Genomic DNA, 23767 nt, shown 5'->3' with positions numbered 1-23767 from the left:
ATATGTTATGTGATATTATAAATAATGAGGTCATCAGATTCACCCGTGCCTCACAGTTTAACACTAGACACCCTAAATGTGCTAGATCTATACCAGAATTGATCCTAGGTATGTCCCCAAATATGTAGTATTGCCACCAGATTGCCGCTCTCTAAAGTATACCTTAAAGGAAAGCTCCTTTTTACTTAGAGACTAGGGTGGTCATTCCGAGTTTTTCGCTAGCTGTTTTCGGTCGCTGCGCAGCGATCATGCAAAAAAATGGCACTTCTGCGCATGCGTATGTGGCGCAATGGGTTCACGCGACGTACTTTCACAACAGCCGATGCAGTTTCACACAAGGTCTAGCGACGCTTTTCAATCGCACTGCTGGCCGAGGAGTGATTGACAGGAAGTGGGTGTTTCTGGGAGGTAACTGACCGTTTTCGGGGAGTGTGTGGAAAAACGCTGGCATGTCAGATACAAACGCAGGCGTGCCTGGGGAAACGGGGGAGTGGCTGGCCGATCGTAGGGTGTGTTCGTGACGTCAAAACAGGAACTAAACAGACTGAAGTGATCGCAAGGTAAGTCTGCAGCTACTCTGAAACTGCACAATCTTTTTTTGTAGCCGCTCTGCGATCCTTTCATTCACACTTCTGCTAAGCTAAGATACACTCCCAGAGGGCGGCGGCTTAGTGTTTGCGCGGCTGCTAAAAGCAGCTAGCGAGCGAACAACTCGGAATGAGGGCCTAAGAGCGCAAAGAACTGTGATTATGGGTCCTAATTCCAATTGGGGGATCATCATAGGTATACAGTTACATTTTTTTAAGCACATGGTATTCTTCGATTGATTTTTGTGTCCCACAAAATATTTCCGTAAGTGCGATCAGCCTCCTGCTTATTAGTTATTGCCGTAGAGAGATGCTCATTAATAATGGCTGCAGGTGGAGGTTATGATAGTTCAGACACATAGAGAACCGTACTATTCATCAGAACTGAATATAAATGATGAGTTCTCAGAGTAGGAAACATCTTATTTATGTGTACATTGGGTGTCTGTGTAATCATATGAATCATCCACCGTCAAATACACATTCCATGTCCTGTTCTGTTACCAAGCTGTCACTCAGAGGATATTATTCACAATCTGTGGTTATTACATGTTTTATTCAGTCAGGCAGAATAATAATCACATCATCCACTCAGGGATTATAATTTCCTGCTGGTGGGAATTATTATTTCTATCTTGTCATTTTCCTGCATATTGCTGCTGCTGTCATACAAGGAATTCCCTGTGTATTACAGCGGGGTCTGATTGCGCTGTGCGGTTATACTGCGGCGTGTGACATCATTTGGATACATTTGTTGCAGTTCAATTTGCTTTAATATTATTTGTATCCAGAACAGCGGCTCATGTGGACTGACAGCAGACTTACCACAGTGTCATTTCTAGCACCGCGGCAGATGTACTAACCTGGAGACGGCATAAGGAAGAGATAAACCAGTGATAAGTGCAAGGTGATAAACGCACCAGCCAATCATTATGGATTTGAAAAATGACAGGAACTGATTGGCTGGTGCTTTATAACCTTCGCTTTTCACTGGTTTATCTCTTCCTTATGCCATCTCCAGGTTAGTACATCTGCCGCGGTGCTAGAAATGACACTGTGGTAAGTCTGCTGTCAGTCCACATGAGCCGCTGTTCTGGATACAAATAATATTAAAGCAAATTGAACTGCAACAAATGTATCCAAATGATGTCACACGCCGCAGTATAACCGCACAGCGCAATCAGACCCCGCTGTAATACACAGGGAATTCCTTGTATGACAGCAGCAGCAATATTCAGGAAAATGACAAGATAGAAATAGGCTTAATAATTCCCAACAGCAGGAAATTGGATTTATAATCCCTGAGTGGATGATTTAATTATTATTCTCCCAGACTGAATAAAATATTGTCGAAGTCGAAAATATTATACTCACATGCATCAAGTACAAACACCACACAGAGTGGCCTCCGTGCGGGTGCTTGTTCTGCCGTGCGTGCACATGCCCGCACGCTGCGTACATTGGCTCACAAAGTCCTGTGTATTAGCGCGTGGTATGAGTAAATATGGTAGAATACGCATTCGCATGGAAAAGCCACAAAGACATATCTGATATTTAATCCACATAGCACATAATTTACACATTACCCACACACACCACACCAGCGAGTTACATTTACTTTAGAAATGGAACAATAGAGGGATTCAACTTTACAGGATGTGAGGGGACAGAATTAGGTTAGGAGGTGGTGTTTGGTATCCAGCTGTACAGTATTTCAAGGGCAATAGTCCGATGGCAGTTTGCAGAAAGTAGCACGCTCCTGCGCATAGATATGCGCAGGAGTACAATATAAATATTACACTGTATTTACTGTACTCTTGATGTTTGGAAGGAACCCAGTGGAGGACATCTGCAAGTGCACCTGGACCAGGCATCGCCCACCTATTCAAACCAACCTATGACCCCTCATGTACTGTAAATGACCAGCTTTTAACCTATGGATGAAGAGATGACAGTTTCCTTTGTTTCATGCTTTGGACCATTGTATAAAAACCAAGCCTCCTGGCTGGGCTCAGTCTATTCTCTGAAGGTCATCTATACAGATTGACTGAGGACCGGAACCGGGTGGCGCATGCGAGCAAATGTATGAATCCATTGGTTGTAGCCTTTTTCTCTTGTATTGTTGTATTTCTCTGTGAACCCCCTTTTAAGTAAATATTTGTTGCTGGGTTGGACCACAACATAACATATACAATTGGTGTCGCATTTCCTTTCCTGTTAGGGGTTAAAGTGCATAGGTCGCACATGTAGCTATTTTGTGCTTACAGCGTGACGGTGTGCTTATGCAACATGTACGCATTTCATAGAGGTTTAACTGACACACGATTAGAGGTTGCAGCAGCCTGAACATTTGTGTATTTAAGGTATTGCTTTTTCTTCCTGTAAGTTAATTGAATTTAACAATTGGGAGCTCTGTCCGGTTCATCTCACACTTACAGACTTGCAGGCCATAAACAGACTTTGATCTACCAACAAAGGGTGGAGATGCATGTTAAGTAACCTTGCATTGTGTTTGAAACCAGTTTGTGTTGTTAGACCATGTCTGTTCTGTATAGTCTTAGAGGTGCTGGTGTAACCCAAGGGACAAACAGGAAAAAAAAGGCGTTTATTATTTGTGTGTAATTTTTCTGGCGCGAAAGCATACACAAAGCATACCGATACTTTGCATGCATTCTCACATATTGTTGCCATAGGTTATTAGTCATATTTTAGATCTGTGTAAAATCGGATACATTTATTTGCTATATATATATATATTTATAACCTTCAAGAGTGACCCGGCACTCTGCGGTCCCCTCCGCAACTGTAAATCTGCTCCTGGTGCCCTCCTCGTAGAGGCAATCCTCTAAGGTATATGGCATGCAATGAGGCGGCACTCCGGAGACTTTTTATGTAATTTTATTGTAGTGTCTACGTTTCGGGGACGCAGCCCTGATGAAGGGGCTGCGTCCCCGAAACGTAGACACTACAATAAAATTACATAAAAAGTCTCTGGAGTGCCGCCTCATTGCATGCCATATATATATATATATTTTTTTTTTTTATTTATTTTTTTTTTTTAATAGTGTGTTAAGGAGTAATTGTAAAACACAAAACGCAGTTCCTGCCTAAACGTTTAGGTTTACACTCAAAAGTGGATTGCCCGTTGGGGTGACTTCCGGCGAGCGTACGGAACAATTGTGTGTTGTGTTAGTGAGCAATAGTAGTTTTGTTGCTCACATTTATCGAGATAGTTTGATTGAGTTGCGAACGCACGTTGTACACGTGGTACGGTATGAGAGGAAACGTACAGGAGCGCGCACGGAGCGCAGAGACGCGCATGGTAGCATGTTTTACGCAATGTTGCGTGAAGTTGCGAGCGCAAGTTATAACCGCACAATAGCTGTTCAATTTAAGGCAGGATAGAAGACGTTTATACAGTAGCAAATAACTATCCGATTTTAAAAGCAGATTATTATAAAACATTGTTTAAACTGTACTACCTCTGGGATAGGCTACCAGTCAAAGGGAGTGATATTTTTCTGTACAGAAAAACATTGTGTATTTGTGTGAGCTGAAAGTAGGAGTGGACGTACTGAACCTCTTAAAACCGTGGACAGAACATCTGAGCTAGAAGGGGCTCAGCGGCGAGAAAGGATTGCAACTTTGCGCTTTTAATGAATTTGTGCACATACTAAAAACTAGTTGTAGGAGCGTAACCGATTGTGATTTGTGAAGTATTGAAGTTTAAGGTTTTTGTGTTACGCTCCGGCTGAGGAGCGCGGCTTAAAATCGACTCCCTGATCGTAGGGCATATAGATAACTAGTACTACCAGAGGTTATGACCATTGCACACGACAAAATTAAAGACATTCACCTCAATGCTCAAACTCCTTATACTCACACCCATTATGAACACATCATCAAGAGAAACCTCATAGATAGGGCAGAGCACGCAGCCTCTGATTTGATCCATGAATCCACCGGGATTCAGTTCCTTCTCGCATTAGATATCACACATACTGCCAGAGGAACTATAAATTATAAGTACATCCATGTGCTGGCAAACTTGATAGATAATATCACTGAGATGTATGATGACACCTTCAGGTATACGGGAAGGGAGTTACAAGCTTACAAGAAGGAGCTGGTCCAGCACGGGATGGTCCTGAATTATGTCACAGCTGTGACAGGTGGGTACTGTGTTACTCTGGCAACTCAATATGGTATGAAGTGCTGTACATATATTACGAATAGCACTGAAGACCCCACGGAGATCATCGATCAGAAGATGGACGAGATCTTGAAGTTGAAGTGGGAGTTCTGATGGAAGCACAACCTTACCTTGACGGCTGTGGGTAACGAAGTGACCGGCTGGGCCTCATGGTTGAACCCACTCAAATGGTTCTCAGGGTTAGGAGAGTGGGCTCAGAATGTTATTATGAGTGTAGGAAAGTTTTTCCTTTGTATCCTGGGTGTCGTCATAATTATTGATTTGATATTCAGATGTGTTAGAATTTTGACGCGGCGCAAACACAGGACAAATTTGATGAGTCTAAGGAGCGAGGGCATTGTTACAGCAGCAGATTTGATTTATGACCCATCCGTAGAAACAGTGTTGTGATAAGGATTGTAAATGAATTTCATGGCCTGTTTCTTTCACCATTTTTCTGTTTTCCCCTCTACCCAGAGACATCCAACCGGAAAAGACGTCAGTGTACCCTAAATTTATGTGAATGTATTTTAATGTGTCTTACCTTCATCTCTGCAATCTTCAGTTAATGGCACACATAGTCGATAAATGTTATCCACAGATAATAGCATACACATACGTCACCCCCACATGTATCATCAGATAAATGTGCTCCCCATTTGTTGGTATAAGAAGCTTGGAAAGGTGAAGGCTAATGGCCTTTGCCTAAAAAGAGCTCGGTAGTGTTTGTTTGCCCATGTACAGACCCTTAATACCGGATGAGAAGGATTTAATGTATACTTTACAATACCTCGAAGCTTACTTAGAACATATACGGGATGATGATACATGCCTCTCAAACATTAATTCATACATACATGCTTTTTCCTATCCCACTAGGCTATACATTTCCCACCTACAAATCTTCCCTGGATATTTGAACTTTGTATATAATGTATATGTAATATTTTCAGTTTTATTAATTATGTGTGACAGTTATTGTTTACTGCCAAAGGGTGGACTGTCGAAGTAAAAAATATTACACCCACATGCATCAAGTACAAACACCACACAGAGTGGCCTCTGTGCGTGTGCTTGTTCTGCCATGCGGGCACATGCCCGCACGCTGCGAACATTGGCTCACAAAGTCCTGCGTATTAGCGCGTGGTATGAGTAAATACCGTAGCATAGGCATTCGCATGGAAAAGCCACAAAGACATAACTAACATTTCATCCACGTAGTGCATAATTTACACATAGCCCACACACACCACACCAGCTAGTTACATTTACTTTGGAAAGGGAACAATAGAGATATTCAACTTTACAGGATATGAGGGGACAGAATTAGGTTAGGAGGTGGTGTTTGGTATCCAGTTGTACAGTATTTCAAGGGAAATATTCCGATGGCAGTTTGCAGAAAGTAGCACGCTCCTGTGCATAGATATGCACAGGAGTACATTATAAATATTACACTGTATTTACTGTACTCTTGATATTTGGAAGGAACCCAGTGGAGGACATCTGCAAGTGCACCTGGACCAGGCATCGCCCACCTATTCAAACCGACCTATGACCCCTCATGTACTGTAAATGACCAGTCCTTTGACCTATGGATGAAGAGATTACAGTTTCCTTTGTTTCACACTTTGGACTATTGTATAAAAGCCAAGCCTCCTGGCCATTCAGACACATTCTCTGAAGGTCATCTATCCTGATTGACTGGGGACCGGAACCGGGTGGCGCAGGCGAACAAACATATGTATCCATTGGTTGTAGCCTTTTCTCTTGTATTGTTGTATTTCTCTGTGAACCCCCTTTTAAGTAAATATTTGTTGCTGGGTTGGACCACAACATAACATATACAATTGGTGTCGCATTCCTTTCCTGTTAGGGGTTAAAGTGTACAGGCCGCACGTGTAGCTATTTTGTGCTTACAGCGTGACGGTGTGCTTATGCAACATGTACGCATTTCATAGAGGTTTAACTGACACACGATTTGAGGTTGCAGCAGCCTGAACATTTGTGTATTTAAGGTATTGCTGTTTATTCCTGTAAGTTAATTGAATTTAACAACATTTAATAACCACAGATTGTGAATAATATCTTCTGATTGACAGCTTGGTAACAAAACAGGATATGGTAGGTGTATGTGATGGTAGGTGATTCATATGATTGCACAGACACCAAAGAGAAGGTGTGCACATAATTAAGATGTTTCCTACTCTGAGAACTCATCATTTATATTCAGTTTTAATCAGTGGCACCGAGAGAGGGGGGGGGGGAGGATACAAATTACCTGGGCCCAGGTCTGATAGAGGGGCCCAGTGGGGGCACAGGTCCACGCCTCCTTTGATTAGGCCATGCCCTCTGAAAAGTATCTGGGCCCAGTCAGACTCTCTACTACCCTGGCTGGGCGGCATGCCATGTTTCTGTGAGTGGGTGCTTCTCATGTGCTAGACATGCCCCCAAATAGGAGTGGCCATGCCCTCAGCATGCTGTGGTCACCCCCCTGGGGGCAGAGGGCCCAGGAAGTTGTTGTACCTGGGCCCAGAATTTCTCTTAGCTGCCCTGATTATGATGAATAGTATGATTCTCTAGGTGTCTGAACTAGAGATGAGCGGGTTCGGTTCATCGGAATCCGAACCCCCCCGAACTTCACCCATTTTACACGGGTCCGAGGCAGACTCGGATCCTCCCGCCTTGCTTGGTTAACCCGAGCGCACCCGAATGTCATCATCCCACAGTCGGATTCTCGTGAGATTCGTATTCTATATAAGGAGCTGCGCATCGCCGCTATTTTCACTCGTGCATTGGAAATGTTAGGGAGAGGACGTGTACAGCATTCTCTCAGTTGTGTTCAGTGTGCTGCAAATATCTGTGCTCAGTGTGCTGCAAATATCTGTGCTCAGTGTGCTGAAAATATCTATGTTCTCTGCCTGAAAAACGCTCCATATCTGTGCTGCATTGTAATATATAGTAGGAGGACAGTGCAGAATTTTGCTGATCACCAGTATATAATATATAGCAGTACGGTACAGTAGTCATCTGCTCTACCTACCTCTGTGTCGTCAAGTATACTATCCATCCATACCTGTGGTGCATTTTAGTTGTTGTGCGCAGTAGTAGGAGGACAGTGCAGAATTTTGCTGACCACCAGTATATAATATATAGCAGTACGGTACAGTAGTCCTCTGCTCTACCTACCTCTGTGTCGTCAAGTATACTATCCATCCATACCTGTGGTGCATTTAAGTTGTTGTGCGCAGTAGTAGGAGGACAGTGCATAATTTTGCTGACCACCAGTATATATTATAAAGCAGTATGGTACAGTAGTCCACTGCTCTACCTACCTCTGTGTCGTCAAGTATACTATCCATCCATACCTGTGGTGCATTTAAGTTTTGCGCAGTAGTAGGAGGACAGTGCATCATTTTGCTGACCACCAGTATATAATATATAGCAGTACGGTACAGTAGTCCACTGCTCTACCTACCTCTGTGTCGTCAAGTATACTATCCATCCATACCTGTGGTGCATTTTAGTTGTTGTGCGCAGTAGTAGGAGTATAGTGCAGAATTTTGCTGACCACCAGTATATAATATATAGCAGTACGGTACAGTAGCCCACTGCTCTACCTACCTCTATGTCGTCAATTATACTATCCATCCATACCTGTGGTGCATTTCAGTTTTGCGCAGTAGTAGGAGGACAGTGCATAATTTTGCTGACCACCAGTATATAATATATAGCAGCACGGTACAGTAGTCCACTGCTCTACCTACCTCTATGTCGTCAATTATACTATCCATCCATACCTGTGGTGCATTTTAGTTGTTGTGCGCAGTAGTAGGAGGACAGTGCAGAATTTTGCTGACCACCAGTATATAATATATAGCAGTACGGTACAGTAGTCCACTGCTCTACCTACCTCTGTGTCGTCAAGTATACTATCCATCCATACCTGTGGTGCATTTAAGTTGTTGTGCGCAGTAGTAGGAGGACAGTGGATAATTTTGCTGACCACCAGTATATAATATATAGCAGCACGGTACAGTAGTCCACTGCTCTACCTACCTCTATGTCGTCAATTATACTATCCATCCATACCTGTGGTGCATTTAAGTTTTGCGCAGTAGTAGGAGGACAGTGCAGAATTTTGCTGACCACCAGTATATAATATATAGCAGTACGGTACAGTAGTCATCTGCTCTACCTACCTCTGTGTCGTCAAGTATACTATCCATCCATACCTGTGGTGCATTTTAGTTGTTGTGCGCAGTAGTAGGAGGACAGTGCATAATTTTGCTGACCACCAGTATATAATATATAGCAGTACGGTACAGTAGTCCACTGCTCTACCTACCTCTGTGTCGTCAAGTATACTATCCATCCATACCTGTGGTGCATTTTAGTTGTTGTGCGCAGTAGTAGGAGGACAGTGCAGAATTTTGCTGACCACCAGTATATAATATATAGCAGTACGGTACAGTAGCCCACTGCTCTACCTACCTCTATGTCGTCAATTATACTATCCATCCATACCTGTGGTGCATTTAAGTTTTGCGCAGTAGTAGGAGGACAGTGCAGAATTTTGCTGACCACCAGTATAGAATATATAGCAGTACGGTACAGTAGTCATCTGCTCTACCTACCTCTGTGTCGTCAAGTATACTATCCATCCATACCTGTGGTGCATTTTAGTTGTTGTGCGCAGTAGTAGGACAGTGCAGAATTTTGCTGACCACCAGTATATAATATATAGCAGTACGGTACAGTAGTCCTCTGCTCTACCTACCTCTGTGTCGTCAAGTATACTATCCATCCATACCTGTGGTGCATTTTAGTTGTTGTGCGCAGTAGTAGGAGGACAGTGCAGAATTTTGCTGACCACCAGTATATAATATATAGCAGTACGGTACAGTAGTCCTCTGCTCTACCTACCTCTGTGTCGTCAAGTATACTATCCATCCATACCTGTGGTGCATTTTAGTTGTTGTGCGCAGTAGTAGGAGGACAGTGCAGAATTTTGCTGACCACCAGTATATAATATATAGCAGTACGGTACAGTAGTCCACTGCTCTACCTACCTCTGTGTCGTCAAGTATACTATCCATCCATACCTGTGGTGCATTTAAGTTGTTGTGCGCAGAAGTCGGAGGACAGTGGATAATTTTGCTGACCACCAGTATATAATATATAGCAGCACGGTACAGTAGTCCACTGCTCTACCTACCTCTATGTCGTCAATTATACTATCCATTTATACCTGTGGTGCATTTAAGTTGTGCGCAGTATATAAATAGTAGTAGGACAGTGCATAATTTTGCTGACCACCAGTATATAATATATAGCAGCACGGTACAGTAGTCATCTGCTCTACCTACCTCTGTGTCGTCAAGTATACTATCCATCCATACCTGTGGTGCATTTTAGTTGTTGTGCGCAGTAGTAGGAGGACAGTGCAGAATTTTGCTGACCACCAGTATATAATATATAGCAGTACGGTACAGTAGCCCACTGCTCTACCTACCTCTATGTCGTCAATTATACTATCCATCCATACCTGTGGTGCATTTAAGTTTTGCGCAGTAGTAGGAGGACAGTGCATAATTTTGCTGACCACCAGTATATAATATATAGCAGCACGGTACAGTAGTCCACTGCTCTACCTACCTCTATGTCGTCAATTATACTATCCATCCATACCTGTGGTGCATTTAAGTTTTGCGCAGTAGTAGGAGGACAGTGCAGAATTTTGCTGACCACCAGTATATAATATATAGCAGTACGGTACAGTAGTCCTCTGCTCTACCTACCTCTGTGTCGTCAAGTATACTATCCATCCATACCTGTGGTGCATTTAAGTTGTTGTGCGCAGTAGTAGGAGGACAGTGCATAATTTTGCTGAACACCAGTATATATTATATAGCAGTATGGTACAGTAGTCCACTACTCTACCTACCTCTGTGTCGTCAAGTATACTATCCATCCATACCTGTGGTGCATTTAAGTTGTTGTGCGCAGTAGTAGGAGGACAGTGCATAATTTTGCTGACCACCAGTATATATTATATAGCAGTACGGTACAGTAGTCCACTGCTCTACCTACCTCTGTGTCGTCAAGTATACTATCCATCCATACCTGTGGTGCATTTTAGTTGTTGTGCGCAGTAGTAGGACAGTGCAGAATTTTGCTGACCACCAGTATATAATATATAGCAGTACGGTACAGTAGTCCTCTGCTCTACCTACCTCTGTGTCGTCAAGTATACTATCCATCCATACCTTTGGTGCATTTAAGTTGTTGTGCGCAGTAGTAGGAGGACAGTGCATAATTTTGCTGACCACCAGTATATAATATATATCAGTACGGTACAGTAGTCCACTGCTCTACCTACCTCTGTGTCGTCAAGTATACTATCCATCCATACCTGTGGTGCATTTAAGTTGTTGTGCGCAGTAGTAGGAGGACAGTGCATAATTTTGCTGACCACCAGTATATATTATATAGCAGTATGGTACAGTAGTCCACTGCTCTACCTACCTCTGTGTCGTCAAGTATACTATCCATCCATACCTGTGGTGCATTTAAGTTGTTGTGCGCAGTAGTAGGAGGACAGTGCATAATTTTGCTGTCCACCAGTATATAATATATAGCAGCACGGTACAGTAGTCCACTGCTCTACCTACCTCTATGTCGTCAATTATACTATCCATCCATACCTGTGGTGCATTTAAGTTTTGCGCAGTAGTAGGAGGACAGTGCATAATTTTGCTGACCACCAGTATATATTATATAGCAGTACGGTACAGTAGTCCACTGCTCTACCTACCTCTGTGTCGTCAAGTTTACTATCCATCCATACCTGTGGTGCATTTAAGATTTGCGCAGTAGTAGGAGGACAGTGCATAATTTTGCTGACCACCAGTATATAATATATAGCAGTATGGTACAGTAGTCCACTGCTGTACCTACCTCTGTGTCGTCAAGTATACTATCCATCCATACCTGTGGTGCATTTTAGTTGTTGTGCGCAGTAGTAGCAGTACAGTGCATAATTTTGCTGACCACCAGTATATAATATATAGCAGTACGGTACAGTAGGCCATTGCTATTGATATATTACTGGCATATAATTCCACACATTAAAAAATGGAGAACAAAAATGTGGAGGGTAAAATAGGGATAGATCAAGATCCACTTCCACCTCGTGCTATAGTTGCTGCCGCTAGTCATGGCCGAGATGTTGAAATGCCATCAACGTCGTCTGCCAAGGCCGATGCCCAATGTCATAGTAGAGAGCATGTAAAATCCAAAAAACAAAAGTTCAGTAAAATGACCCAAAAATCAAAATTAAAAGCGTCTGATGAGAAGCGTAAACTTGCCAATATGCCATTTACAACACGGAGTGGCAAGAAACGGCTGAGGCCCTGTCCTATGTTCATGGCTAGTGGTTCAGATTCACATGAGGATGGAAGCAATCATCCTTTCGCTAGAAAACTACAGTACCACTCCTAGATGGGCCAGATGTTTGTGTCGGCCACTTGGGTCGCTTAGCTTAGCCATCCAGCGACCTTGGTGCAAATTTTAGGACTAAAAATAATATTGTGAGGTGTGAGGTGTTCAGAATAGACTGAAAATGAGTGGAAATTATGGTTATTGAGGTTAATAATACTATGGGATCAAAATGACCCCCAAATTCTATGATTTAAGCTGTTTTTGAGGGTTTTTTGTAAAAAAACACCCGAATCCAAAACATACCCGAATCCAACAAAAAATTTTCAGGGAGGTTTTGCCAAAACGCGTCCGAATCCAAAACACGGCCGCGGAACCGAATCCAAAACCAAAACACAAAACCCGAAAAATGTCTGGTGCACATCACTAGTCTGAACTATCATAACCTCCACCTGCAGCCATTATTAATGAGCATCTCTCTAGGGCAATAACTAATAAGCAGGAGGCTGATCGCACTTACGGAAATATTTTGTGGAACACAAAAGTCAATTAGAGAATACCATGTGTTTAAAAAATGTAGCTATACCTATGATGATCCCCCAATTGGAATTAGGACCCATAATCACAATTATTTGTGCTCTTAGGTGAAAATTTACTAAAGTCCCGATTCCATTCGAGTTTGTTTTTTTCTTTTAAGTGTGATCTCGGGAATTTACTAAACAGAAATCTCGGCAGTGTTGGGGCTATTCGTATTGAGATACACAGCCGACCACACAAATATGAATCGATAGACCATCGGTCAAACACGGCTGTTATTTTATACAAAACGGGAATTTACTAAGAATTTGTATTCTCAATCACTGCCGACAATAGCCAAACACTGCCGGGAAAGCATAGAATTCATACAAAAATGGTGCTTTCAAAAAGACCTGCTTTTTGCTGGCGTATTGTGTTAGTCATGCACAGATCAGTGGGATCCGTGCATGCTTCTCTGTGGAAAAGTGTTTGAAAGTGTTAAAATAAAAAAAAAATTGTGTGGGGTCCCCCCTCCTAAGCATAACCAGCCACGGACTCTTTGAGTCGGTCCGGGTTGTTTAACTACCAGGAAAAAATTGTGTTGGGTCCATCAGTATTTACACAACCAGCACCAGGCTCTTGGTCCAGTCCTGGTTCCAAAAATATGGGGGACAAAAGATGTAGGGGTCCCTCGTATTTTTAAAACCAGCACCGGGCTCCACTAACAGGAAGATAATGCCACTGCCGGGGGACACTTTTATATAGGTCCCTGCGGCCGTGCTGTTACATACCCAAACTTGTCACCCCTGGCCAGGGTTCCCCGGGGGAGTGGGGACTCTTTAATTCAAGGGGTACCCCCCTCCAGACACCCAAGGGCTAGAGGTGAACCCCGAGGCTGTCCCCCCCATCCCTGGGCAGTGGATTGGGGGCTAATTGCCTTCTCAAGTGCAAAAAACATATAATGTCTTTTGTTGTGGAACTACAAGTCCAAGCAAGCCTCCCCGGCTTGCTGGTACTTGGAGAACCACAAGATTCCTCATGCGGGGAAATAATGGGCCCGCTGGTACCTGTAGTTCTGCTACAAGAGAAATACCCCCCAAAAAAACACTACACACACACCGTTAAATTACAACTTTAACAAACATACATGCACACTTACAGACTTATACATACTTACCTACATCCCACTGATCCGGCCGGGCTTCATTGTATAAGTCCAGCAGTGTTTTATTATTCTCTCCCGTAAAACATTGTCGGCAATACGAATGGCATCGACATCAGTGAGTGCAAATTTAAAAAAACACGGTAGTTTAGTAAATTACCGTTTTTTGTTTTCTTTTAAAGTTGCAAACTCACACTGCCGATGTCAGCTGAGATTGATCTCACCTGAAATCAGCAGAAATGTGAATCTTAGTAAATATACCCCTTAGCCTCTAAGTAAAAAGGAGCTTTCCTTTGAAGTATACTTTAGAGAGCGGCAATCTGGTGGCAATACTACATATATGGGGACATACCTAGGATCAATTCGGGTATAGATCTAGGACATTTAGGGTGTCTAGTGTTAAACTGTGAGGCACGGGTGAATCTGATGACCTCATTATTTATAATATCACATAACATATAAAAGATGTAAACATAACAAACCAAATAAATAATGACACGTGGACACATTTTAAATCTTTAATTCACTAACTTTCTTTTCATTCACATGAATGTAATGTTTGTCAATTTTAACTTCTATGTTTCACTGTAGTCTAGGATCAATAAGTGAACTACAATCTCATGAATTTAATTAAAAAGAACAATAAAAGTTATATTTTAAATATTAACAATTCCTTTGTCTGCTGTCAGCCCTGACCTAGACAGTCTGAACACTTCTGCCTGCCATCAGCCCTGACACTGCACATCTAGGGATACCTGCTTGTCTGCTGCCAGCCCTGACCCAGACAGTCTGAATACTTCTGCCTGCCATCAGCCTTGACACGGTCTGTCTAGGGATACCTGCTTGTCTGCTGCCAGCCCTGACCCAGACAGTCTGAACACTACTGCCTGCCATCAGCGCTGACACTGCACATCTAGGGATACCTGCTTGTCTGCTGCCAGCCCTGACCCAGACAGTCTGAATACTTCTGCCTGCCATCAGCCTTGACACGGTCTGTCTAGGGATACCTGCTTGTCTGCTGCCAGCCCTGACCCAGACAGTCTGAACACTACTTCCTGCCATCAGTCCTGACACTGCCTGTCTAGGGATACCTGCTTGTCTGCTGCCAGCCCTGACCTAGACTGTCTGAACACTTCTGCCTGCCATCAGCATTGACATTGCCTATCTAGGTATACCTGCTTGTCTGCTGCCAGCCCTGAACTAGACAGTCTGAACACTTCTGCCTGCCATCAGCCCAGATACTGCCTGTCTAGGGATACCCGCTTGTCTGCTGCCAGCCCTGACCCAGACCGTCTGAACACTTCTGCCTGCCATCAGCCCTGACACTGCCTGTCTAGGGATACCGGCTTGTCTGCTGCCAGCCCTGACCTAGACAGTATCAACACTTCTGTCGGCCATCAGCCCTGATACTGCCTGTCTAGGGTTACCGGCTTGTCTGCTGCCAGCCCTGACCTAGACAGTCTGAACACTTATGCCTGAAATCAGCCCTGATACTGCCTGTCTAGGGATACCTGCTTGTCTGCTGCCAACCCTGACCCAGACAGTCTGAACACTTCTGCCTGCCATCAGTCCTGATACTGCCTGCCTAGGGATACCGGCTTGTCTGCTGCCAACCCTGACCCAGACAGTCTGAATACTTCTGCCTGCCATCAGCCTTGACACGGTCTGTCTAGGGATACCTGCTTGTCTGCTGCCAGCCCTGACCCAGACAGTCTGAACACTTCTGCCTGCCATCAGCCCTGACACTGCACATCTAGGGATACCTGCTTGTCTGCTGCCAGCCCTGACCCAGACAGTCTGAATAATTCTGCCTGCCATCAGCCTTGACACGGTCTGTCTAGGGATACCTGCTTGTCTGCTGCCAGCCCTGACCCAGACAGTCTGAACACTACTTCCTGCCTTCAGTCCTGACACTGCCTGTCTAGGGATACCTGCTTGTCTGCTGCCAGCCCTGACCTAGACAGTCTGAACACTTCTGCCTGCCATCAGCATTGACATTGCCTATCTAGGTATACCTGCTTGTCTGCTGCCAGCCCTGAACTAGACAGTCTGAACACTTCTGCCTGCCATCAGCCCAGATACTGCCTGTCTAGGGATACCCGCTTGTCTGCTGCCAGCCCTGACCCAGACCGTCTGAACACTTCTGCCTGCCATCAGCCCTGACACTGCCTGTCTAGGGATACCGGCTTGTCTGCTGCCAGCCCTGACCTAGACAGTATCAATACTTCTGTCGGCCATCAGCCCTGATACTGCCTGTCTAGGGATACCGGCTTGTCTGCTGCCAGCCCTGACCTAGACAGTCTGAACACTTATGCCTGACATCAGCTCTGATACTGCCTGTCTAGGGATACCTGCTTGTCTGCTGCCAACCCTGACCCAGACAGTCTGAACACTTCTGCCTGCCATCAGTCCTGATACTGCCTGCCTAGGGATACCGGCTTGTCTGCTGCCAACCCTTACCCAGACAGTCTGAACACTTCTGCCTGCCATCAGTTCTGATACTGCCTGCCTAGGGATACCGGCTTGTCTGCTGCCAGCCCTGACCCAGACAGTCTGAACACTTCTGCCTGCCATCATCCCTGACACTGCCCATCTAGGGATACCTGCTTGTTTGCTACCAGCCCTGACTTAGACAGTCTGAATACTTCTGCCTGCCATCAGCACTGACACTGCCTGTCTAGATATACCTGCTTGTCTGCTGCCAGCCCTGACTTAGACAGTCTGAACACTTCTGCCTGCCATCAGCGCTGACACTGCCTGTCTAGGGATACCTGCTTGTCTGCTGCCAGCCCTGACCTAGACAGTCTGAACACTTCTGCCTGCCATCAGCATTGACATTGCCTATCTAGGTATACCTGCTTGTCTGCTGCCAGCCCTGAACTAGACAGTCTGAACACTTCTGCCTGCCATCAGCCCAGATACTGCCTGTCTAGGGATACCCGCTTGTCTGCTGCCAGCCCTGACCCAGACCGTCTGAACACTTCTGCCTGCCATCATCCCTGACACTGCCTGTCTAGGGATACCGGCTTGTCTGCTGCCAGCCCTGACCTAGACAGTATCAACACTTCTGTCGGCCATCAGCCCTGATACTGCCTGTCTAGGGATACTGGCTTGTCTGCTGCCAGCCCTGACCTAGACAGTCTGAACACTTATGCCTGACATCAGCCCTGATACTGCCTGTCTAGGGATACCTGCTTGTCTGCTGCCAACCCTGACCCAGACAGTCTGAACACTTCTGCCTGCCATCAGTCCTGATACTGCCTGCCTTGGGATACCGGCTTGTCTGCTGCCAACCCTGACCCAGACAGTCTGAACACTTCTGCCTGCCATCAGTTCTGATACTGCCTGCCTAGGGATACTGGCTTGTCTGCTGCCAGCCCTGACCCAGAAAGTCTGAACACTTCTGCCTGCTATCAGCCCTGACACTGCCCATCTAGGGATACCTGCTTGTCTGCTACCAGCCCTGACTTAGACAGTCTGAATACTTCTGCCTGCCATCAGCGCTGACACTGCCTGTCTAGGCATACCTGCTTGTCTGCTGCCAGCCCTGACTTAGACAGTCTGAACACTTCTGCCTGCCATCAGCGCTGACACTGCCTGTCTAGGGATACCTGCTTGTCTGCTGCCATCCCTGACCCAGACAGTCTGAACACTTCTGCCTGCCATCAGCCCTGACACTGCCCATCTAGGGATACCTGCTTGTCTGCTGCCATCCCTGACCCAGACAGTGTGAACACTTCTGCCTGCCATCAGCCCTGACACTGCCTGTCTAGGGATACCTGCTTGTCTGCTGCCAGCCCTGAATTAGACAGTCTGAATACTTCTGCCTGCTATCAGCCTTGACACTGCCTGTCTAGTGATACCAACTTGTCTGCTGCCAGCCCTGACCCAGACAGTCTGAGCACTTCTGGCTGCCCACTACCAGATCTTCCTCTCACTGTCATTATTCGCTACCATCTCAGTTCTGTGTCCAGTCTCTTGTATAGCAGGTATATGCCCCGATGCAGAGGTGGTAGCTGCTGTAACTGCACATGTGTCTGTTACCGGAGTGTTGGGAGCAATAATATGAAAATGCTAGTTTCAGTCTTCACCTGGTGTACAAAGGTTCCCTGACTGTGCCAGCACTGAGATGCCCACTGTCAGCGTGTCTGCATGCTGTAATACCACCGGTGATTCCTGGCATGCCACCATTGGTGTAACAGGGGTGATTTATCAGAGTCCATAAAGGGAAGATTATCTGCTTTTGGGCCAAGGGTGGCGGTATTTCTGACACAGCGCAATGTGTGACCTGGACAAATGACACCACTGCGAATAACCGATGTGGAAACTGCGGAGCACCACGCGCCATTGATGTGAGAGGTGAACGTCGGCTACAAAGGTGAAGTGAGGGCGACCGACGTGCTACAGTGGAGCAGCTCACTGTCAACATGAACCTGGGGGCGGCCAGACGTGTGTCTAACATGACAGCTCAGCCCGTCTAGCTGAGTCACTGGGACAGGAATACAGCAACACACAGAGATACCGCATGTTACATGTTCCCGTATTCCTATTCACTTTACTGTGGAAATATTCATATGTGTCATAAAGTATTTACCCTTCATCTGCTGCCTGTGGGATAAAAGTCACACATTCTTTCTTCTTAATATTACTTGTCACCCAGGAGTTCAGAACATCAACCTGTAAATGAATGAGAAATAATGAAAAGAGAGACAGCACAAGAGAGGTCAGGGAGGAAGAGACAGCAAAGGAGTGATCCATGAGAAAGAGACAGCACAAAACTAGTCCATGAGAAAGAGACAGCACAAAACTAGTACATGAGAAAGAGACAGCACAAAACTAGTCCATGAGAAAGAGACAGCACAAAACTAGAAAGAGACATCACAAGACTAGTCCATGAGAAAGAGACATCACAAAACTAGTCCATGAGAAAGAGACATCACAAAACTAGTCCATGAGAAAGAGACATCACAAGACTAGTCCATGAGAAAGAGACATCACAAAACTAGTCCATGAGAAAGAGACATCACAAGACTAGTCCATGAGAAAGAGACAGCACAAAACTAGTCCATGAGAAAGAGACATCACAAGACTAGTCCATGAGAAAGAGACAGCACAAAACTAGAAAGAGACATCACAAGACTAGTCCATGAGAAAGAGAAAGCACAAGACTAGTCCATGAGAAAGACACAGCATAAAACTAGTCCATGAGAAAGAGACAGCACAAGACTAGTCCATGAGAAAGACACAGCACAAAACTAGTCCATGAGAAATAGACAGCACAAGACTAGTCCATGAGAAAGAGACAGAACAAAACTAGTCCATGAGAAAGAGAAAGCACAAGAGTAGTTCATGAGAAAAAGACATCACAAAACTAGTCCATGAGAAAGAGAAAGCACAAGACTAGTCCATGAGAAAGAGACAGCACAAAACTAGTCCATGAGAAAGAGAAAGCACAAGACTAGTCCATGAGAAAGAGACAGCACAAGACTAGTCCATGAGAAAGAGAAAGCACAAGACTAGTCCATGAGAAAGAGACAGCACAAGACTAGTCCATGAGAAAGAGAAAGCACAATAAAGGGCCATGAGAAAGAGACATCACAAAACTAGTCCATTAGAAAGAGACAGCACAAGAGTGGTCCATGAGGAAGAGACAGCCAAAGACTAGTCCATGAGAAAGAGACAGCACAAGACTAGTCCATGAGAAAGAGACAGCACAAAACTAGTCCATGAGAAAGAGACATCACAAAACTAGTCCATGAGAAAGAGAAAGCACAAGACTAGTCCATGAGAAAGAGACAGCACAAAACTAGTCCATGAGAAATAGACAGCACAAGACTAGTCCATGAGAAATAGACAGCACAAGACTAGTCCATGAGAAATAGACAGCACAAGACTAGTCCATGAGAAAGAGACAGCACAAAACTAGTCCATGAGAAAGAGAAAGCACAAGAGTGGTTCATGAGAAAGAGACATCACAAAACTAGTCCATGAGAAAGAGACATCACAAGACTAGTCCATGAGAAAGAGACAGAACAAAACTAGTCCATGAGAAATAGACAGCACAAAACTAGTCCATGAGAAATAGACAGCACAAGACTAGTCCATGAGAAAGAGACAGCACAAAACTAGTCCATGAGAAAGAGAAAGCACAAGAGTGGTTCATGAGAAAGATACATCACAAAACTAGTCCATGAGAAAGAGACATCACAAGACTAGTCCATGAGAAAGAGACAGAACAAAACTAGTCCATGAGAAATAGACAGCACAAAACTAGTCCATGAGAAATAGACAGCACAAGACTAGTCAATGAGAAAGAGACAGCACAAAACTAGTCCATGAGAAAGAGAAAGCACAAGAGTGGTTCATGAGAAAGAGACATCACAAAACTAGTCCATGAGAAAGAGAAAGCACAAGACTAGTCCATGAGAAAGAGACAGAACAAAACTAGTCCATGAGAAATAGACAGCACAAAACTAGTCCATGAGAAATAGACAGCACAATACTAGTCCATGAGAAAGAGACAGAACAAAACTAGTCCATGAGAAAGATACAGCACAAAACTAGTCCATGAGAAATAGACAGCACAAGACTAGTCCATGAGAAAGAGACAGAACAAAACTAGTCCATGAGAAAGAGAAAGCACAAGAGTGGTTCATGAGAAAGAGACATCACAAAACTAGTCCATGAGAAAGAGAAAGCACAAGACTAGTCCATGAGAAAGAGACAGCACAAAACTAGTCCAAGAGAAAGAGACATCACAAGACTAGTCCATGAGAAAGAGACAGCACAGAACTAGTCCATGAGAAAGAGACAGCACAAGACTAGTCCATGAGAAAGAGATAGCACAAGACTAGTCCATGAGAAAGAGACATCACAAAACTAGTCCATGAGAAAGAGAAAGCACAAGAGTGGTCCATGAGGAAGAGACAGCACAAGATTAGTCCATGAGAAAGAGAAAGCACAAGAAAGGGCCATGAGAAAGAGACATCACAAAACTAGTCCATTAGAAAGAGACAGCACAAGAGTGGTCCATGAGGAAGAGACAGCCCAAGACTAGTCCATGAGAAAGAGAAAGAACAAGAGTGGTCCGCGAGGAAGAGACAGCACAATATTTGTCAGTGAGAAGAGACAGTACAAGAGTGGTCAGTGAGAGGGAGACATCACAAGGACAGTCAGTGAGCAAGAGACATCAAAAGAGTAGTCACTAAGAAAGAGACATTACAAGAATGGTCAGTGAGGAGGAGACATCACAGGAGTGATCAGTGAGGAAGAGACAGCACAAGAGTGGTTAATGTGAAAGAGACATCACAAGAGTTATCAATGAGGAGGAGACAGCACTGGAGTAGTCAGTGAGAAGAAGATTGCACTGGAGTGGTCAGTGAGAAAGAGACATCAAAGGAGTGGTCAGTGTGAAAGAAACAGCACAGGCATGGTCCGTGAGAAAGGGACAACACCAAAGCGGTCAGTGAGGAAGAGACATTACAAGAGCGGTCAGTAAGGAAAAGACTGCACTAGAGTGGTCAGTGAGGAGAGTATATCATTATCCTCTATAATTACTAGTTTTTATTTTATTATATATAGTGTGTGTGTGTGTGTGTGTGTGTGTGTGTGTGTGTGTGTGTGTGTGTGTGTGTGTGTGTGTGTGTGTGTGATTTCCAATTATTGTGGGAGCCCCTGTTTGTGGTTCCAGGGCACCATTTGTAGTTTTGCACCATATGGTCCATTGTAAATCCGGCAGTGGAGGATTTCTGTGGTGGCCTCTTCCCTTGATGCCCTCAGCATGTGCTTATTTTGATTAATGGTTACTCCCTGCCCCTGGTCTACTCTGCTCTTCCTGTATACTGACAGGCAGAGCAGAGCCCGGAGCCGGCCCCTGTGGTCATCCTCTGTATCTGATAGACCACCAGCTGATTACAGGCAATATAAATATTATAGAAAATAAATAAAATAAAACTTACCTCCATTCAGGGGTGGGTGATCGGTGAGCGGCTTCTCTGTGACCCGGTCAGCTGATCTGTGTAATCAGCTGAGATGCCGGCCGGGACTTTCACCGCACCGCACAGATCAGCTGACCGGGTCACAGAGCAGTAGCCCCCCAATCACCCACCCCTGGGTGCAGGTAAGTTTTATTTCATTATTGTCTGTTACAGATGAGAGAGGGGCAGGAGAGGGGGCTGGGAGCTGGGCATAGGAGGAGATCCAGGGACCCAGGGCAGACAGAAGCACAATGGAGGGGTAACAGGGGCAGACAGAAGCACAATGGAGGGGTAACAGGGGCAGACAGAAGCACAATGGAGGGGTAACGGGCAGACAGAAGCACAATGGAGGGGTAACAGGGGCAGACAGAAGCACAATGGAGGGGTAGCCGGGGCATACAGAAGCACAATGGAGGGGTAACAGGGGCATGTGCAGCATCTTCTCAAGAAATTCTGTGTAAAAAATACCCGAGAAGTGTGTGGAGGGGATCTGCAGGGACAGATCTTTGTATTATACATTCATGTGATATATGCATACCTCCCAACTGTCCCGATTTTCGCAGAACAGTCCCATTTTATTGGGACTGTCATGATTTCCCACCTGTAGGCCGCAGTGTCACGTGGTAGGGGGGGCAGTTGGGAGGATCCTGTCAGTCGCTGCTCTGCCTAACATGCGCACAGCATCTATTCATGGGAGTCAGAGGTCAGGGGGAGCGAGAGCATGCCCCTCAATGATGAAATCGGGAGGCTTGCGATCGCGGCATCCCCACGAAGCCACACCCCCTTTCTCTGAGGCCACATACCCATTTCGGGTGCGGGTGCGGGTGCGGCTACACCACACAGAGGTCCTGACTGCAGATGCAGCAATGTTGGGAGTTATGCATATGTAATCATATTTTTGGCATCACAACCGCATCTAAGAGTGGATTGCTCAATGTATTATTTTCATCTTGTTACACCCCACATAATATAGAATAAGGAACACACAGAGCTTGTTCCTCCTCAGAAATATTGTTGTGAGAGGGAAGTGGTATGTTACACAAGTTGTGAGTTCTGGAAGTTGTGTCCTCCAGCAGTTGTGTATCCTGGAAGTTGTGTATTATGTTTGGGATACACTGCTTTGGCATCTGGTGCTTTTTCTAGGAAATACTGTATGGGAAACTTTAAACTTCTATTGTTTAGTTTGATGATTGTTCACAGCTATATCTTACATTTGCTTGAGTTCGGAATTTTGGTGACTTCTTCCTTTTCTTCCCATCAGCAATGCCAGGACAGCATGGGGGCTGCGAGATGTTCCTCATGGGAATCTCAACTCTGTCATCTTGGTCCTGACATCTATCATTACTCATCCTATTCCTCATGATATACGAGACTATGGACACCTGGTCCTATGGAACTTCTCATCCTGGGAGAGACAACACAAGATAGAGATTAGAAGACTGACCATATATCATGAGCACAAACCTCTCCCTCCCATTGAGTAACAAGAGTTCCTCAGGGAACCCCACAAACACTCTTATAGGGGGAACCATAACATCAGCCTCACATATACAAAAAAATAGAAAAGGAGAGCAATCCTTAGCGCAATAGAAATTAGAGCTGCGCCTATTGGTAATAATGGCCCTCATTCCGAGTTGATCGCTCGCTAGCTGCTTTTAGCAGCAGTGCAAACGCTAAGCCGCCGCCCTCTGGGAGTGTATATAAGCTTAGCAGAAGTGCGCCCGAAAGGTTAGCAGAACAGTGGCCCTCATTCCGTTTTGATCGCTCACTGCCGATTTTCACAGCGAAGCGATCAGGTAAAAAAACGGCAAAACTGCGCATGCGTACGGACCGCAGGACGCACACGCGACGTACTTTCACACAAAACTATGCAGTTTTACACAAGGTCTAGCGACTC

The 23767-nt window shown here is 45.0% G+C and overlaps 1 pseudogene; it reads right to left on the bottom strand.

The window, feature by feature from the left end:
- The window catches only part of LOC134987843 (transient receptor potential cation channel subfamily M member 2-like), a 539791-nt pseudogene extending 516560 nt beyond the window's left edge, over positions 1 to 23231 (bottom strand).
- Positions 23232 to 23767: the final 536 nt, after the last annotated feature.

Source organism: Pseudophryne corroboree, chromosome 2 (assembly GCF_028390025.1).
Source record: "Pseudophryne corroboree isolate aPseCor3 chromosome 2, aPseCor3.hap2, whole genome shotgun sequence".
Lineage (NCBI taxonomy): Eukaryota > Metazoa > Chordata > Amphibia > Anura > Myobatrachidae > Pseudophryne > Pseudophryne corroboree.
Note: the sequence above shows the minus strand (reverse complement) of the source record. Positions and strands in the feature narration are given on the sequence as shown.